Source organism: Apostichopus japonicus, chromosome 7 (genome assembly GCF_037975245.1).
Source record: "Apostichopus japonicus isolate 1M-3 chromosome 7, ASM3797524v1, whole genome shotgun sequence".
Lineage (NCBI taxonomy): Eukaryota > Metazoa > Echinodermata > Holothuroidea > Aspidochirotida > Stichopodidae > Apostichopus > Apostichopus japonicus.
The window spans coordinates 26,442,688-26,461,951 of NC_092567.1; the positions used below are offsets into that span (position 1 = coordinate 26,442,688).

At 36.7% G+C, this 19,264-nt stretch overlaps 2 long non-coding RNA genes across 2 annotated transcripts; one reads left to right on the plus strand and one right to left on the minus strand.

Moving 5' to 3' along the window:
• Nucleotides 1–2,687: 2,687 nt before the first annotated feature.
• On the plus strand, nt 2,688–6,912 carry LOC139969950 (uncharacterized). The gene is made up of 2 exons (XR_011793840.1): nt 2,688–3,633; nt 4,762–6,912. It is a non-coding gene; the product is annotated as an uncharacterized lncRNA (long non-coding RNA).
• Nucleotides 5,410–16,714, minus strand: LOC139969951 (uncharacterized). The gene is made up of 2 exons (XR_011793841.1): nt 16,621–16,714; nt 5,410–5,494 (listed from the first exon to the last, which is right to left on the minus strand). It is a non-coding gene; the product is annotated as an uncharacterized lncRNA (long non-coding RNA).
• Nucleotides 16,715–19,264: the final 2,550 nt, after the last annotated feature.

Sequence of the window (19,264 nt, forward strand, 5' to 3'; positions counted from 1 at the left end):
CCTAGCATAGTTCTGTGTTCCTTCTTCTAAATTAGAGCCAAGTTGAGATCTAGAACTTTAGCACTTGTATGATGTTTTTGAAGTCGTACTCACAAACTTTCTTGAGGCCTACAATTTACAAAAGTACTAGTACAAGCAATAGCCTAACTTATTCATATACCAGGCTCTATCATTTCAGACATGTTTTTCTAATCTACGTAGGCTACACCTAGGAGTAGGCATATAAGTTGGTAACTTTCTAAAGGCCAGCCATTAGCCTCCTGTAGGCTGTAGGAAAAGGTTCTTCTAAAATTCTGAGAGTGGTTAGATGTACAGGACTTGGAATCTGATCATCAAAATGGGTCTTGAGAACTTGCAGACTAGAGAACCTATATATGTCACTTGCATACTGTTATTGTTGCCTTTGTTGGGCTGCCTGCTTTATTGGGCCTGCCACATGATACACTTTTATTTATTTTTCTTTCCACAGTATGAGCAGAAGCAGAGAGTCTACTAGTAAGTTTACAGGTAGTGTATGGAAACCACAATGGATTGCCTACATACTTATAACACATATCAACCTCTTCCAACCTTTAGTCAACATTTTATGAAATTTTGTATGAAATTCTAGCACAATTTGCTTTCATGATGACCACCGTTGTCAAGCATTCAGGCTGTTTGCTGATTGCTGTTTGCTCATTGTTTATCATAGAAGGCTGAACAGGCTGGCACTAGCTGGTGATTATTTCAGCAATGTCAATTTTCATTGCTGATTTCTGGCTCCATAATTTTCACCACTAAATTCAAAGTGACAGAATTCAGAAAAGTAATACTTTTTTCAGTTTCCCATTTTTTGTGTTTGTATACATGTACTAAATACTGTAGCTCTTCGCCAGCCTGCCAGATTTTAATGGCTCTTATACATGTATATGCTTCTCACTGTTTGCCTTGTATTGGCCATATCAATAATAATACGTTATCGTCACTACAGTATCTAGTCTTTCACGTCACCACTTGCCTTATAATCAGTCACAGGCTTAATTCATTGTTCTTTTTGTTTGTGAGAGTGTGTTGTTTAATTGATGTAACATTGTTGTACTGTTTGTTTGTGATTTGTCCCTCCTCACATTACAAGTACAGTTTTTCTGTCATGTTTTCATGTTTCCGTCCAATGCTGTGGTATAAAAGCTTCCACTGTAATGTTAGCATCCTATTTGCATCTTATTTTGGAGACCAAAACATGTTTCCTTGGTAAAGAGAATTTGTTTAAGTATTCCCCTTTTTTCTTTTTTTGAAACAAGTAACCTAAAATTTCCACTTCTTAGTACTGGTTGAAGATTGCCCAATACAGGAAGAAAGCAAGGAATATTTGATTTTCCACACAACAAGTAACTGCATGCAGAGTCTTCACTCATTTTTTGTTTTTGTAGATGGGGTGGGTTGAAGGAGAGTTGAGATGGATATGTTAAAACGTGTGTAGTATAACTCGCAGGCTTGAACACTGTGAACACTGCTTCCATGGAAAGTCCTATGCGTGTATTCTGTTTGAAGAAAAGTTTTTCTTTTTTTTAAATTCATTTTTGCATTTATATATCTTGATTCCTTGAAAGATATTTTCAAAATATTATAGTAATGGGTAATGGGAATTTAACTGCCTCAAGACAAGTTACCATTGGTTCTTCTCCTAATGACTTGCAAAATTGTTTCATATTGTTTGCACAATAATTTGTATGTTAGTCTTTGCGAAAGTGGTCATATCCATTTATTATTTAAAAGTTGAGTTTTTGGCCATTTTCTATAATTTGCCTACATACTGGTAGCTTTCCTGTACCTTTGCTTATAAAGAGATCAAAATTCTATATTTATCAAAACCTTTATATATGCATAAAGTCACTGCACATCTTGTGTTGCGAATCTGTTCAGTTTTTTCACTTATAATAACCAAACATAATGCAACATGAAATACTCTTGCCTGGTGGGTGCAATCGCATCCTATAGATGTTTTTTGTAAACTTTGGTTTACCCTTGCCAAAGAGGACGCCTTGCTCTCTTGCAAATCCTCCTGTAAGTACTGTAGAATTATGTCTGTAATCATTGTATCACTTGATTCTATGCTTTCTAGCAGTAGTACTATTATTTTACTTTTGTCAGTTTCAAAGAGTTCACATAATTATACCATTTCATTTAAAAGATATATTTCTGTTTCCTTTTTTGTTCATTCGATATAGAACTACATAGAGCAGCCATATTACTTTTATCAAAGTGGTCACACTTATGTGCTTGTGTTCATGCACAAGTCTGTTAGCTTTGGTTCCCTTTTTGTCATTACTTGTACAATTGAACAGCTATATATTTTTATCAGTGCCAAAGTGGTCACCGAAAACATATGCTTTCTTTCATTTTTATTATAAATAAAACAAACATATTTCATTTTTCAGTATGAAAAGTGGATGATTTAATTGTCATCAAAATATTCTATCAATGAATAAAAATGTTGAAAAGGAATTAAATCTTGTATTTTTTGCTTTGATTGGTGTGATTCATTGTCAGCCTATGATTTAATAGATAAGCAACCAGGTGTTAAAAAATGAAACGTTCCCCGTGGATCGGGGGTGGGGGAGTTGATATGCTTGTATACTACAGAAAAACTACTTAAGCATTCCCATGAAATAAATTCATAAAGGCTATTGACTGCTTAACTTGGGGTATTGTGCCCACGAGCCTCACCTAAGTGTGCCCATCTGACCCACCACCCGTCTCCACTCCCACCTCTCCTGCCATAGGTTTCGACATGCATGTATACTCTTGAAGAAATCAACGCTCGTTTACCCCCACTTAAAGGTGATGTGATTTGAAATTGCATTTTACATTCTATCTACTCATCCCTACCTACATCAGGAGAAACGCGCCAATATAAAACGATAGAATGTATTGTTTACACATACGATCAAACCACGAGAGAAAATGTTCAGCTGAAACACTGCGATAACATTAGGTCAGAAATTCAATATGGCCGCCAGACAGGCTATCGAAACGCATAATCTGCTTCTTTACGAACTGTGAATAGCCGTCTTAAGATGTTTGCCGTTCTGAATGCGACAAAATCAGAAAGGAATTTCACTTAACGTAATATCCTGGTCATTTTCGAGTTGTTTTCAGGCTTAATCCTGTTTTAGGAATGATTTCCAAGCATCCTCCGGCAAGATCGTGGAACCGCTATCGAATTTTCTTGGCTTAATTATTCCGGCAATATTAACGAAATTTCAACATCACATTCCACCTATATGCATTAAATATTGTTTGTTTCTACGCGCATGTGTCGTTTTTGGCATCATGAAACATTTTTAGCAATATATGGTAATCGGAGAGCTCTATGCGTGCAGCCTTACCCGACTGAGGTCATTCAAACGTAATGATATGCAAAATCGGTAAAAACAATCGAAAGTCACGTGGGCAGATCTCCGACTGTGTATAAGGAACTGATACTGTAAGTTCCATATTTACTTCCATTGTTAATATTGCTGTGGTAGCGTGAACAGTACTGTTACAATACACAGATGTGAGAACGAACTAACAGGGCCAAAAGCGGTGTTTGAATTACATTAAAAATATTTCAACACTACTATTCCATCGTTGATCAACATTTACAAGAAGGTAAGTATGCTTATGTTGTTCTAGATTTAAGCATACCTTCTCAAATCTCAATGACATCCTACGGTAAATCTCAGGTAATCTCAATTCTTCCCTTTTAACGATTACTATCGATATTCGTGATAAAATGTGAGGTATTTCAATCAATCATCTTTGAAAAGCTAAACTTCTGCAATGTATATGACAGAATTATTCTCCTATTTATCAGAAGAGTAGCACTGCTTTATAGACTTATACAAATGGAATATTACTCAAATGAAGCTCTCTATTTTGCACAAATCTTGTACAACCTTTATTTCGATGTAAGATTAACCGTCTTCTAAAACTGTATAATTTAACGGAATCCAGTTGTTTCAGTCAATCATATGAAAACAATATTTGTGTAGACTATATAATCGTACTGGTCTTGAAGCCTCCTCATAGAAAATGTCTCATTCATCCATTTTAAAGGCATTGAAAACTCGCCTCAAACAGCTGGCCGCCATCTTTAAAAAGTTAACTTTTCGTTGCTTGCAAGTGAAGTTTTCTCCTTGTCGCCAAAAAAATGCAGAGAGTAATGAAACGTGATACCCTGTTATCTTTAGCTGGAGGTGAGATGTCCATCGCTGTAGCGTTTGTACAATGTGCTGTGGGTATTGACCGCAGCTGTATGTACTGACTGTACACTAGTGTCTAATTACCGACGGTAGCAAGCTGTGTGTGTATTTTCTGGGATCGATGGTGGTGTCTAAAATTTCTGTTACACCTCCTTCGAAACTAGGTCAGATTACCGTCATTAGACGTTTCTTTTAGCGCGAGTCTTCACACCCTTTAAGGAACTTTTAGGGAAAGAAAACAAACAGACTTGTAACTTGTAAATCGCCTGCTTCTTTGAATTACTGTATAAACATACGCTGGCTATTTCCTACTAAGTTGCCGTTAAGCATAGACAGGATAGGACGATATCCTATCATGAAAGGGTACACGTGCTCAGAGCAGAATCGAAGTCATTAAACAGCTTACATACTTCTTGCTTGTGTCGATATTGTACAATGGTTTGTCTCATTGTGAGAATCTTTGAAACAAAAAGCAAAGAAAAAAAAAAAGAATTGGCTTCGGTAATCCTCATTTCATTTATTTTTATTTTTAAAGAAAGGATAATTTCTACCTATTCAATCATGTACCACCGCATAGTAAGAATGGCTGTCCGACATCAGGACTCAACGGTAGAGTATATTCGAGACTTTGCTCCTGGTGATCACGTGGTTCTATATCGATGGTTTCTGCATCCACGATGTCACATGATAGTCACGGAAATCGACGAAAACAGCAACAAAATGACGGTTATAAGATTTACTTATCAAGACGGTGTTATCGAACATACCATACCTTTCAAGACACCCGTGTTCAAGGTACACCATGACAATGCCTTTGATCCTGCTGAGGTCATTACTCGCGCAAGGGATCACAATATGCCAAGTCAGGGATACGACCTGCTAAAGTTTAACTGCAAACATTTCGCTTTTTGGTGTAAAACTGGTGTAATCCCACGTGAAGCTTAGACTGTTATCCAAACTCGCTTAATGAAAAGCTTGATACCTCCAGGCTACCCTCCACCCCTTTACTCACGTCACTGATCATGATCTATACAACCCATCATCTATGTTTTGTTTAGCAAATTTGTGGCGTTGGTAAACTAATGTATTATTCTCGATTGTATTAATGAAATCTGTCTTTATTATAAGAAAATATTTGACAATTGACTGTGATGTTCAAGAATAACTTGATCAAGATAGAAAAATTTGATTGTACTTGAAAATATTTGCCAGCAGTTAGTTTCACTTTGCCACTCAAACTGATATAAGGGCAGCCAAAGTCCGATAACCTACCATTACGCCGTCGGACTTTTTTTGTGACGTGAATGCTATACTATTCTGCAGGTTTACTTTCAATGTGATTTAGTATCCACATAAATATACTTAAAATATGTGTAACCAACAGGGGCTTGTTGACAGTTTCATTGTATATTTTACCCTATTTGCTGCTTGAATGTATTTATATACGGATTATTATATTATTGTTTATTCCCTTAACTGCTTAATTTACTGTCTTATATACTACTCTATGATACATGACTTTAGTTTATCGCTAGGGTGTAGTGTTTCAACATGTGTACTGGCTAGGTTTATCGCTATGGTGTACTGTTTCAACATGTGTACTGGTAGTATGCTTATCGCTATAGTGTACTATACACGTGTACTGGCTCGGCTTATCACTGACTACTAGGGTGTACTTAGGAAAGGGGGTTCTACAAGGAAGAACACTGCGGCATGCAGTATGGTGATTACGTCTCCTACACATTTATGTGGTGAACATTGGTCATAGCAACAGTGCAGGGGATTATGGGAAAATTGATCAATTAAGTTAAGTATTTATTTATGCAATATCTTGCGTTCGGAACAAAGAGATCTAATATGAGAGCTTTGTCTGTTACTGATATATTCGTGGAGAGAGGAAGGTGAAATTGGGTTGGAGGTTTTGTGGGGGGGGGGGGCTTGGAAGATAGTTGGAAGCTGTTTGGGTGGGGGGGGGAGGGTTAATATAGAGAAATTGAGCTGCTGGAACCGAGCCTGGTGCAGGAGGAAGTTTATTTGTTTGAAGAACTTTTGATCCTGATATACATTAATAATTATCACATATTCCATACAGCGATATTTATGTTTGCATAATTTGTCTCTTGGAACTGTATTAACAACTCTAAATATATACCTATGATATTACTTCAACGTTCCCTAAATCAACCAAACCCTTGGTACTTTTAATGATTGTTATATCGCATTACTGTATTCCCTGATCTAGAGAATCGGGGGGGGGGGGGGGGAGGTTGCGGTCGCTGTTTTATACCTTATATTGGAACAAACAAACAGGATATTGCCCCCATCGCTTACCCAGAAGTCTATTGGAGTGCCAGCCCGTACCTACAAAGAAAAATTATTATCCATCTTGGAGAATTGCAGAACACCCCGCAACTCACTCACTCAGGAACGACAATACATTGTCGATTATAGGTACTTCCGGTCATAACCTGTGAGATCCAATAGTTGCGGGGTATTCTGCAATTATGCAAATATGATTTAATTTTTGAGGTGGCCACCATATTACTGTGTCTAATATATATTATTAAAGTTTGGATAATCTTATGTTATGCCGTATCTCATGCTGTTGGCCGAGAGTTGGAAATTCATTGTATTTTGTTTATTAATATCCTGTAAAATGTTCATATGATAATTTCCTTTCCTTAAAGTTGATGTGTTTGTATTCTTTTCGGGTATGTTCATGTGTTGTCAATCAAATTCAACTCCACGGTCCCACGTTTTAACAGACCTTTCCCTGTAAAGGAAGTCATTAGTGCGTTGCATTTAGCATATCAGCTTCTTTAAAAGTGCAAGTCGGCTTCATCATCAATTTATGGTTACAGTTTTGTGTGAGAAGAGATATGACTAGTAGTTGTAAGTTGACGAGGTAACTACTTTCTATCCTCACCACCAATTCCAATTCAGCACAAACACTTAGTCTGTAAATTCTTTAAAATGTTCAATTTCATAGCACGAAAGATCGCAAATAGTTGCTAAGAGCCTATACATTATGAGCATCCCAATTCACTACTTGAACCCCTAATAATAAAAATAATAGTAAAATACATTTATATAGCGCTTAATACAGCGTTTCAAAGCGCTTAACAAAGTAGGAAAGAGACAAAGGAAACCAAGGAATAAAAAACTAGGAATCAAAGAGATATGTTTTAAGTTGTCTCTCGAAAATACAAAGGGAGGGAGAGTCACGAACGTGAAATGACAGTTCGTTCATAAGCGAAGGCACAGCGACAGAAAAGGCACGATCGTCATAACGAGTGCGGGTACGTGGACCAGGAGTTAATTGCAAATGTGCATGATTGGAAGAGCGAAGCATAACTGTGGTTGACCGACGCAAAGGAGTAAGAAGGTCAGTGATATACTGAGGGGCAAGCCCGTTGGTCGCTTTGTAGGTGAGAAGTAGGATCTAAAACTGGATGCGCTGAGGGGATGCGCTGACGGGAAGCCAGTGCAAATGAACGGAGAACAGGAATGGTGTGATCAAACTTTTTAGTGAGTGACACTATTATTTATCGGCATGGGTTTTTGCCATCCATTCAGAACACATAGTTGTCTTCACCATGTGAATTCAGTTATAAACATATATTCTGAGTAGCACAGAGAATTCTGACCCTTAAGTCACTGTACCTATTGATCACGGACTCAATCATGACTGACACATGTACAGCCGTACCCACAACTGTGCATGATACTAATATTATAAGGTATCATCCCCATGTGCCTTGTTTCCGTGTCGCATGTACACATAGACGATATTCCAATGTCCAATGACTTTGCAGAAGTAGCTAATATTGATAAATTAGGTGAAATGTACCCCTTTGTGGATAGTTGACACTGATGCCATGTCATACAATTATCATATTCATTTTTAGCAACCATAGGTTCGTCACATCATAAGGTAACAACAAAACCAAACTTTTCGTGATCACCACACTAAGTTGTGCTCAGCGACACATATTTGATATATGTTATTACAGAAGTAACTATGTACTATGAATAGAGTTATTTACAGCCTACTCATTAGTTGTGTAGCCTTATGGCATATTTTATACCCCTATGAGTAGAGTTAATGACAGCCTACTTATTAGTTTTGTAGCCTGATGGCATATTTGATACCCCTATGAATAGAGTTATTCACAGCCTACTTATTAGTTTTGTAGCCTTATGGCATATTTTATACCCCTATATGAGTAGAGTTAATCGCAGCCTACTTATTTGTTTTGTAGCCTTATGGCATATTTTATACCCCTATGAGTAGAGTTATTCACAGCCTACTTATTAGTTTTGTAGCCTTATGGCATATGGTATACCCCTATATGAGTAAAGTTATTTACAGCCTACTTATTAGTTATGTAGCCTTATGGCATATTTGATACCCCTATGAATAGAGTTATTCACAACTTACTTATTAGTTATGTAGCCTTATGGCATATTTGATACCCCTATAAGAGTAGAGTTATTTAGCAGTCGGAGATCTGACCTCAAGAAAAAAAAAAACCGTTATTGCAAAATTATTAGCCACGAGAAGTTTAACCGGAAGTAGTTAAAATACTCTCTTCCGGATTGCGAAGCTGCGCGAATCCAATCGACACCACATAAGGACATTGATGGAATTATGCATATTCATTTATTTTGGAAGCGTTAGCTTTCTTCATGTGTGAATTAAAACATTCCTTGACCGAGAATATCCGAGTTTTGACGAACCTAAGCTGCTTGGGTACGGTTGCCGACGAATAAATGAACGTTACCTGCGAGAAAGAGTGAGGTGAGTACCTAAATTTTAACTCCGAATTTATCTGTCACATTGCGTCTTAAGTCACCAGTCTTACCAAAGAATGTATTTTCTGGTATAAAACATTTTTTCTACAATGTACCACAATGTGGAGTCATTTCACAGTTAAATGAGGTTATTTTTGGCCTGCTCAAAATGAGACCCTAGACGTATTGCTAGGGTCTTTTATTTTTATTCTACCGTATACACTACACGAAGCGATTACTGCTTAGGCTTCGCAATCGCACTAACAAAGCTACTGAGTACACAGTATTTGTCAGTAGCCTAGCCTATGTATATTAACTTGTTATAGTAGTAGTTTTAACACAAAACTCTCCTACAGGAGTGCATAAGCACAGGGTAAATTATGAATATGATTTGGATTAGGCCCAGGAGTGCGTGTGCCTACATAGTGTGTTGGTAAGTTACTAAGCCTAATAGGTTACCAATCTAGAATTAGTGACACACTCCCTCATATTACTAGTTATTACCTACAGTAACCTACTTCTCTTATCCCAAAATTAAATCTGTCTGCTCACAGCCTCCTTGCTTATTTATTAGTTAGGTATCCCTGATTCTAAATGCTCCTAGCATAGTTCTGTGTCCCTTCTTCTAAATTAGAGCCAAGTTGAGATCTAGAACTTTAGCACTTGTTTGATGTTTTGGAAGTCGTACTTACAAACTTTCTTGAGGCTTACAATTTACAAGCAATAGCCTAACTTATTACCAGGCTCTACCATTTCAGACATGTTTTTCTAATCTAAGTAGGTGACACCTAGGAGTAGGCATATAAGTTGGTAACTCTCTTAAGGCCAGCCATTAGCCATTAGCCTCCTGTAGGCTGTAGGAAAAGGTTCTTCTAAAAATTCTGAGAGTGGGTTAGATGTACAGGACTTGGAATCTGGTAATGAAAATGGGTCTTGAGAACTTGCAGACTAGAGAACCTTTGTCACTTGCAAACTGGTAGTGTTGCCTTTGTTGGGTTGCCTGCTTTATTGGGCCTGCCACATGCTAAACTTTTACTTATTTTTCTTTCCACAGTATAAGCTGAAGCAAAGAGTCTACTAGTAAGTTTACAGGTAGTGTATGGAAACCACAATGGATTGCTTACATACTTATAACACATATCAACCTCTTCCAACCTTTAGTCAACATTTTATGAAATTTTGTATGAAATTTTAGCACAATTTGTTTTCATGATGACCACCGTTGTCAATCAGTCAGGCTGTTTGCTGATTGCTTTAAGAAATCTTTCTTTAAAATAATCAATCCTGTATGGAGGCAGCTCATTGTTTATCATGAAAGGCTGAGCAGGCTGGTACTAGCTGGTGATTATTTCAGCAATGTCAGTTTTCATTGCTGATTTCTGGCTCCATAATTTTCACCACTAAATTCAAAGTGACAGAATTCAGAAAAGTAACACTTTTTTCAGTTTCCGATTTTTTGTGTTTGTATACATGTACTAAATACTGTAGCTCTTCGCCAGCCTGTCAGATTTTTGTGGCTCTTATACATGTATATGCTTCTCACTGTTTGCCTTGTCATTGGCCATATCAATAATAATACTTTATCGTCACTCCAGTATCAAGTCTTTCACGTCACCACTTGCCTTCTTTTCAGTCACAGGCTGTTCTTTTTGTTTGTGAAAGTGTGTTGTTTTGTTGATGTAACATTGTTGATCTGTTTGTTTGTGATATGTATCTCCTCACATTACAAGTACAGTTTTCATGTCTGTCACATGTTTCGGTCCAATGTTGTGGTATAAAAAGCTTCCACTGTAATGTAAGCATCTCGCAAATGCTTGAATCTTGTCTATTTGATTACTGCATCTTATTTCGGAGACCAAAACATGTTTCCTTGGTAAAGAGAATTTGTTTTAGTATTCGCTTTTGTTCTCTTTTGAAGCAAGAAACCTAAAATTTCCACTTTTTAGTACTGGTTAAAGATTGCCCAGTTCAGGAAGAAAGCAATGAATATTTGATTTCCACACAACAAGTAACTGCATGCAGAGTCTTCACTCTGTTTTTTTTTTCATAGAGGGGGTGGGTAGAAGGAGAGTTGAGATGGATATGTTAAAACATGTGTAGTATAACTTTCAGTTTTGAACACTGTGAACTCTTCCATGGAAAGTCCTATCCATAAATGATTAGGTATTCTGTTTGAAGAAAAGTTTTTTATTTTTTAATTCATTTTTGTATTTATATATCTTGTATTCATTGAAAGATATTGTCAAATGAAAGAACAATGTGTTTGACAAAGTAAGGTTTTATTATTGTTATAGTAATGGGTATATACATTAAGAAGCAGTGTATTTAACTGCCTCAAGACAAGTTACCGTTGGTTCTACTTCTAATGACTTGCAAAGATGTTCCATATCTTTTGCACAACACCTTTTATGTTATGTCTTTGCAAAAGTGGTCACACCCATTTATTATTAAATACTTGAGTTTTTGGCCATTTTCTAAAACTTGGCTTTAAACTGGTAATAGTATTCCTGTACCTTTGCTTTAAAAGAGATCCACATTTTATATTTATCAAAACATTTATATATGCATACAGTCACTGCACATCTTGTGTTGCGGAAATGTTAACTAATTTCACTTATAATAATCATACATAATGCAACATGAAATACTCTTGCCTGGTGGGTGCAATCGCATCCTATAGATGCTTTTTTAAAACTTTGGTTTACCCTTGCCAAAGAGGACGCCTTGCTCTCTTTCAAGTCCTGTTAGTACTGTAGTACTATAGAATTATGTTTGTAATCATTGTATCACTTTGATTCTATGCTTTCTAGCAGTAGCACTATTATTTTACTTTTGTCAGTTTCAAAGAGTTCACATAATTATACCATTTCATTTAAAAAAATAATCTGTTTCCTTGTTCATTCGATTTACAGTACTGTACCTAGAGCAGCCATTTTACTTTTATCAAAGTGGTCACACTTATGTGCTTGTGTTCATGCACAAGTCTCTTAGGTTTGGTTCTCTTTTGGTCATTACTTGTACAATTGAACAGCTAGCTATAAATTTGTATCAGTGTCAAAGTGGTCACCGAAAACATATGCTTTCTTTCATTTTTATTATAAATAGAACAAATGTATTACATTTTTCAATATAAAAAGTGGATACAAATTATATACTCATTTGTTTTCATAATAATCAGTACAACTATATTCCTTTCACATTACTTAAATGATCATTTTGCTCATAAGTTGTAGAGCCAGGTTACCTTGATTATGATTATATTTGTATTTGCCGAGTGTGCTTTTCTACCTCTGCATTCATTACCTTGACAGCTATTGAACTTTATGGCCAAGTATTAATCAAATGTTACATTTTATTATACTGCTATAGAAGTCCGATCTATTCTATGTTTAGGCCTACTTATCATATACTTTCATACCACAAATCGCCAACCAATATTTCTAAGTGACAAATTCCCTGCATATAATTTAAGATCTTGATATTAACATATAATTGTCTGTCATTTTTGTCACTGCCATTTGCCAATTTTGTCACCCATGTTTTCTAACCTGCCTATATAGATGTCTACCTCATTAAATAGTCAAACTGATACAAGATAATAAACTTCATGTCCTTCCTCACTAAATGTTATCTTCTACCTCCTAAGCATGGTTTGGCTTTCATAGCAATTGCACCAGAAATGGTGTGCCTTACATAAAAAAAAATGTGCTAAGTTGCTTTGCAAGTTAATTATTATTTCATTATCTATCTTTTAAAGTTTTAATATGATATAGCTTTATGTAGTGGCATAGTTTTTGTTACAGATTCTGTTGTAAGTACACATTTTGCAACAGCACAGCAGTTTTGTGGAATTCTATGATTTGTAGACTTCTGTATTTGCAAACGAAACTTGTGTGCACACATCTTGCCTTGTGATGCTTATGCTTGTATAAAATATCTCACTCATAGGTTATTTTCTGCTTCTAAGTGATGCTGGATTATACCACTAATGTTTCTTGACACATTCCGAATTCCTGCAAGGCAGTAGTAATGACTGGAGTCACTCCTTAGACCATCACTCATTTAGTATTGAGAAAAAACACATAACTGCTCATCATTCTCACATTTGGGTAGCGCTGTGTGGTTCATATGCTGCAGTAAACACCTCACATGCACTAAAAACCAAGCTCAAAATCTAACAGTACCCAGGTCCTTTGCCCTATTAAGGATTGCTGCACTGCACTTCAGTCGTAATGAGTGGAGTCTGATAACTTAACAAAATTGGCAACATTACTTCTTATATTCTGCATGTGTGAAGGTATTGCTGAAGTGTAACCTTGCATGTAGTTTGAGCCTTTTTCAAAACAACAGCCAGTCTCTCTTGGCCTATTCAGATATGCTACTATAAAGTGGTATAGAGTAAGGTCTTTGGTGAGTGTTTAATTGTTAAATTTGTGAATGCGAGACAGTTTATTTACTTCCTTTGATTTGCTTTTACCACTGTTTCCGCTTGCTTGATGTCATATGAAAAATCTTTGCTATAACCGGCTTCATGTTTCTTTGTTTCGATATGACCTTTCATGTACTTAAACTTGTGCGAATATTCTCCTTGTTTGTATTAATATCATTTTTTAATTGCCATCAACATATTCTATCAATGAATAAAAATGTTGAAAAGGAATTCAAACTTGTATTTTTTTCTTGGATTGGTGTGAGTCATTGTCAGCCTATGATTTAATAGATAAGCAACCAGGTGTTAAAAAAAATGAAACGTTTCCCATGGTGGATCGGGGGTGGGGGAGTTGATATGCTTGTATACTACAGAAAAAACTACTTAAGCATTCCCATGAAATAAATTCATTAAGGCTATTGACTGCTTAACTTGGGGTATTGTGCCCACGAGTCTCACTTAGGTGTGCCCAAATGACCCACCACCCGTCTCCACTTCCCACCTCTCCTGCCATAGCTTTCGACATGCATGTATACTATGGAAGAAATCAACGCCCGTTTACCCCCACTTAAAGTTGATGTGATTTGAAATTGCATTTAACATTCTATCTACTCATCCCTACCTACATTAGGAGAAACGCGCCGATATAAAACGATAGAATGTATTGTTTACACATGCGATCAAACCATGAGAGAAAATGTTCAGCTGAAACACTGCGATAACATTAGGTCGAAATTCAATATGGCCGCCAGACAGGCTAACGAAACGCATAATCTGCTTCTTTACGAACTGTGAATAGCCGTCTTAAGATGTTTGCCGTTCTGAATGCGACAAAATCAGAAAGGAATTACTTTACGTAATATTCTGGTACATTTCGAGTTGTTTTCAAGCTTAATCCTGTTTTAGGAATGATTTCTAAGCATCCTCCGTCAAGATCGTGGAACCGCTATCGAATTTTCTTGGCCTAATTTCTCCGACAATATTTACGAAATTTCAACATAACATTTCACCTATGCATTAAATATTGTTTGTTTCTACGCGCATATGTCTTTTGTTGGCACTATGAGTCATATTTGGCAATATTTGGTCATTGGAAAGCTCTATGCGTACAGCCTTACCCGACCGAGTAATTCAAACGTAAAAATATGCAAAGTCAGTAAAAACAATCGAAAGTCACGGGCAGATATCCGACTGTGTATAAGGTAATACTGTTAAGTTGCATATTTACTTCCATTGTTAATATTGCTGTGGTTGCTGAACAGTACTGTTACAATACACAGTTGTGAGAACGAACGACCAAAAGCGGTTAAAATATTTCAACACTACTATTCCATCGATCAACATTAACCAGAAGGTAAGTATGCTTATGTTGTTCTAGATTTAAGCATACCTTCTCAAATCTCAATCACATCCTACAGAAAATCTCAATGATATCCTACAGTAAATCTCAGGTAATCTAAATTCTTCCTCTTTAACGGTTAGTAACGATATTCGTGATAAAATGTGAGGTATTTCAATCAATCATCTTTGAAAAGCTTAACTTCTGCGATGTATAAGACAGAATTATTCTCCTATTTATCAGAAGAGTAGCACTGCTATATAGACTTATACAAATAGAATATTACTCAAATGAAGTTCTCGATTTTGCATTAATCTGGTACAACTTTTATTTTGATGGAAGATTAACCGTCTGTATAATTTAAAGGAATCCAGTTGTTTCAGTCAATGATATGAATAAATCTTTGTGTCGGCTATTTACTCGTGCTGGTTTTGAAGCCTCGTCATAGACAATGTCTCCTTCATCCATTTTAAAGGCAATGAAGACTCGCCCCAAACAGCGTGCCACCATCTTTAAAAATAGTTAACTCTCCGTTGCTTGCAAGTGAAGTTTTCTGCTTGTCGCTACAAAATGCAGAGAGTAATGAAACGTGATATCTTGTTATCTTTAGCTGGACCTGAGATGTCCATCGCTGTATCGTTTGTACACTGTGCTGTGGGTATCGGACGCAGCTGTATGTACTGACTGTACACTAGTGTCTAATTACCGACGGTAGCAAGCTGTGTGTGTTTATTTTCTGGGATCGATGGTAGTTTCTAACACTCCTGTTACACTTTATTCGAAACCAGGTCAGATTACCGGCATTAGACTTTTCATTTTGCGCGAGTCTTCACACCCTTTAAGGAACTTTTAGGGGAAAAACAGACTTGTAACTTGTTAAATCGCCTGCTTCTTTGAATTACTGTATATACATACACTGATTTTTTCCTCCTGTGTTGCTGTTAAGCATAGACAGGATAGGACGTTATCCTATCATGAAAGGGTACACGTGCTCAGAGCATAATCCAAGTCATTAAACAGCTTACATAGTTCTTGCTTGTGTCGATAGTGTACAATGATTTGTCTCATTGTGAGAATCATTAATGCAAAAAGCAAAGAAAAAGAAAAAGAATTGGCTTCGGTAATCCTCATTTCATTTCGTTTTTATTTTTAAGGAAAGGATAATTTCTACCTATTCAATCATGTACCACCGCATAGTAAGAATGGCTGTCCGACATCAGGACAAAAGGGTAGAGAATATTCGAGACCTGGCCCCTGGTGATCACGTGGTTCTATATAGATGGATTTGTCATCCACGATGTCACATGATTGTCACGGAAATCGACGAAACGAGCAACAAAATGACGGTTATAAGATTTACTTATCAAGACGGTGTTATCGAACATACCATACCTTTCAAGACACCCGTGTTCAAAGTTATCCATGAAGATCCCAAATATGGTCCTGATGAGGTCATTACTCGCGCAAGGGAACACAATATGTCAAGTCAGGTATACGACCTGCTACGTTATAACTGCAAGCATTTCGCATTTTGGTGTAAAACTGATGTAATCCCACGTGAAGCTTAGACTGTTATCCAAACTCGCTAAAGAAGAAAAGCTTGATACCTCCAGGCTACCCTCTACCATTTACTCACGTCACTGATCATGATCTATACAACCCATCATCCATGTTTTGTTTAGCAAATTTGTGGCGTTGGTAAACTAATGTATTAATTTCGATTGTATTAATGAATTCCGTCTTTATTCTAATTAAATATTTGACAATTGACTGTGATGTTCAAGCATAACTTGCCACTTAAACTGATATAAGGGCAGCCAAAGTCCGATAACCTACCATTACGACTTTTTTGTGACGTGAATGTTATACTATTCTGCAGGTTTGCTTTCAATGTGATTTGGTATCCACATAAATAGATTTAAAATAGGCTAAGTGTAACCAACAGGTGCTTATTGACAGTTTTATTTTATAGTTTTACCTTATTTGCTGCTTTAATGTATTAATATACGGATAATTATATTATTGTTTACTTCCTTAACTGCTTTACTTTACTGTCTTAGATACTTATTTCTGATACATGCTTTTGTTTATCGCTAGGGTGTACTGTGTCAACATGTGTATTGGATAGGTTTATCGCTAGGGTGTGCTGTGTAAACATGTGTACATGCATAGGTTTATCGCTAGGGTGGGTTGTGTGAACATGTGTTCTGGATAGGTTTTTCGCTAGGGTGTACTGTTTCAACATGTGTACTGGCTAGGTTTATCGCTAGGACGTATTATACTTGTGCACTGGCTAGGTTTATCGCTAGGGTGTACTGTTTCAACATGTGTACATACCTAGGATTATCGCTAGGGTGTATTGTGTCAACATGTATATTGCATAGGTTTATCGCTAGGGTGTACTGTTTCAACATGTGTATTGTACAGGTTTATCGCTAGGGTGTACTATTTCAACATGTGTACATACCTAGGATTATCGCTATAGGGTGTATTGTGTCAACATGTGTACTGGCTAGGTTTATCGCTAGGGTGTACTGTATGCGTACTAGCTAGGTTTATCGCTATGGTGTACTATACATGTGTACTGGCTAGGTTTATCACTGTAAGGGTGTACTAAGGAAAGGAAGTTCTACAAGGAAGAACACTGCAGCATGCAGTATGGTGATCACGTCTCCTACACATTATGAGGTGGACATTGGTCATAGCGACAGTGCAGGGGATTGTGGGAAATTTGATCAATTAAGTTAGGTATTTATTTATGCAATATCTTGGGTTCGGAACAATGAGATCTAATAGGAGAGCTTTGTCTGTTACTGATATACTAGTGGAGAGAGCAAGGTGACATTGGGGTGGAGGTTTTGGAAGATAGTTGGAAGCTGTTTGGGTGACGGGGGTTGGGGTGGGGATTAATAGTGAGAAAGTGAGCTGCTGGAACCGAGCCTGGTGCAAGAGGGAGTTAATTTGTTTGAAGAACATTTGATCCTGAGGTATATTAATAACTATAACATATTCGATCCGGACAGCGATATTCACTTTTGCATCATTTGTCTCTTGGAACTGTAGTTCCAACACAACTCTATATATCTACCTATAATGTCACTTCAACGTTCCCTAAATCAACCAAACCCTTGTTCTTTTAATGATTGTTATATCGCATTACTGTATTCCCTTCTGTAGAGCATCGGGGGGGGGGGGGGTTGTAGTCGCTGTTTTAATCCTTATATTGAAGCCCTCGGAACAAACAAACAGGATATTGTCCCCACCGCTTACCCAGAAGTTAATTGGAGTGCCAGCCCGTACCTACAAATAAAAATTAATATCCATCTTGGAGAATTGCAGAATACCGCGCAACTCACTCAATCAGGAACGACAAGACGTTGTCGATTATAGGTACTTCCGGTCATAATCTGTGAGATCCAAGAGTTGCGGGGTATTCTGCAATTAGGCAAATATGATTTAATTTGTGAGGTGGCCACCATATTGTTATGTTTAATATATATTATTTAAGTTTGGATAATCTAATGTTATGCTGTATCTCATGCTGTTGGCCGAGAGTTGGAAATTCATTGTATTTTGTTTATTAATATCCTGCCAAATGTTCATATTATAATTTCCTTCCCTTAAAGTTGATGTGTTTGTATTCTCTTCGGGTATGCACATGTGTTGCCAATTAAATTCAACTCCACGGTCCCACATTTTGACATACCTTTCCCAGTAAAGGAAGTCATTAGTGCGTGCTCCACCCATTAAAATTAACAAGCGGCTGTGTTCTGCCTTAGCAGATCAACGTCTTTAATAGTTAAAGCCAGCTTCATCATAAATTTATGGTTATAGTTTTGTGTGAAAAGAGATATGACCAGTAGTTGTAAGTTGACGAGGTAACCAGTTTCTATCCTCACCACCCTATTACAATTCAGCACGAACACTTGGTCTGTAAATTCTTTAAAATATTCACATTCATAGCACGAAAGATCGCAAATAGTTGCTAAGAGCCTATACATTATGAGCATCCCAATTCACTACTCGAACCCCCTAATAATAATAATAATAATAATAATAACAATAATAACAACAACAACAACAATAATAATAATAATAATAATAATAATAATAATAATAATAATAATAATAATAATAATAATAATAATAATAATAATAATAATAACAATAATAATAATAAATTCCATTTATTGAGCGCTTAATAAAGCGTTTCAAAGCGCTTTACCAAAGTAGGAAAGAGACAAAGGAAGCCAAGGGAAAAAAACTTAGAATCAAACAGAAATGTTTTAAGTTGTCTCTTGAAAATACAAAGGGAGGGAGAGTCACGGACGTGAAATGGGAGCTCGTTCCAAAGAGAAGGCGCAGCGACAGAAAAGGCACGATCGTCATAACGAGTGCGGGTACGTGGACCAGGAGTTACTTGCAAATGCATATGATGGGAAGAGCGAAGCATAACTGTAGTTGACCGACGCAAAG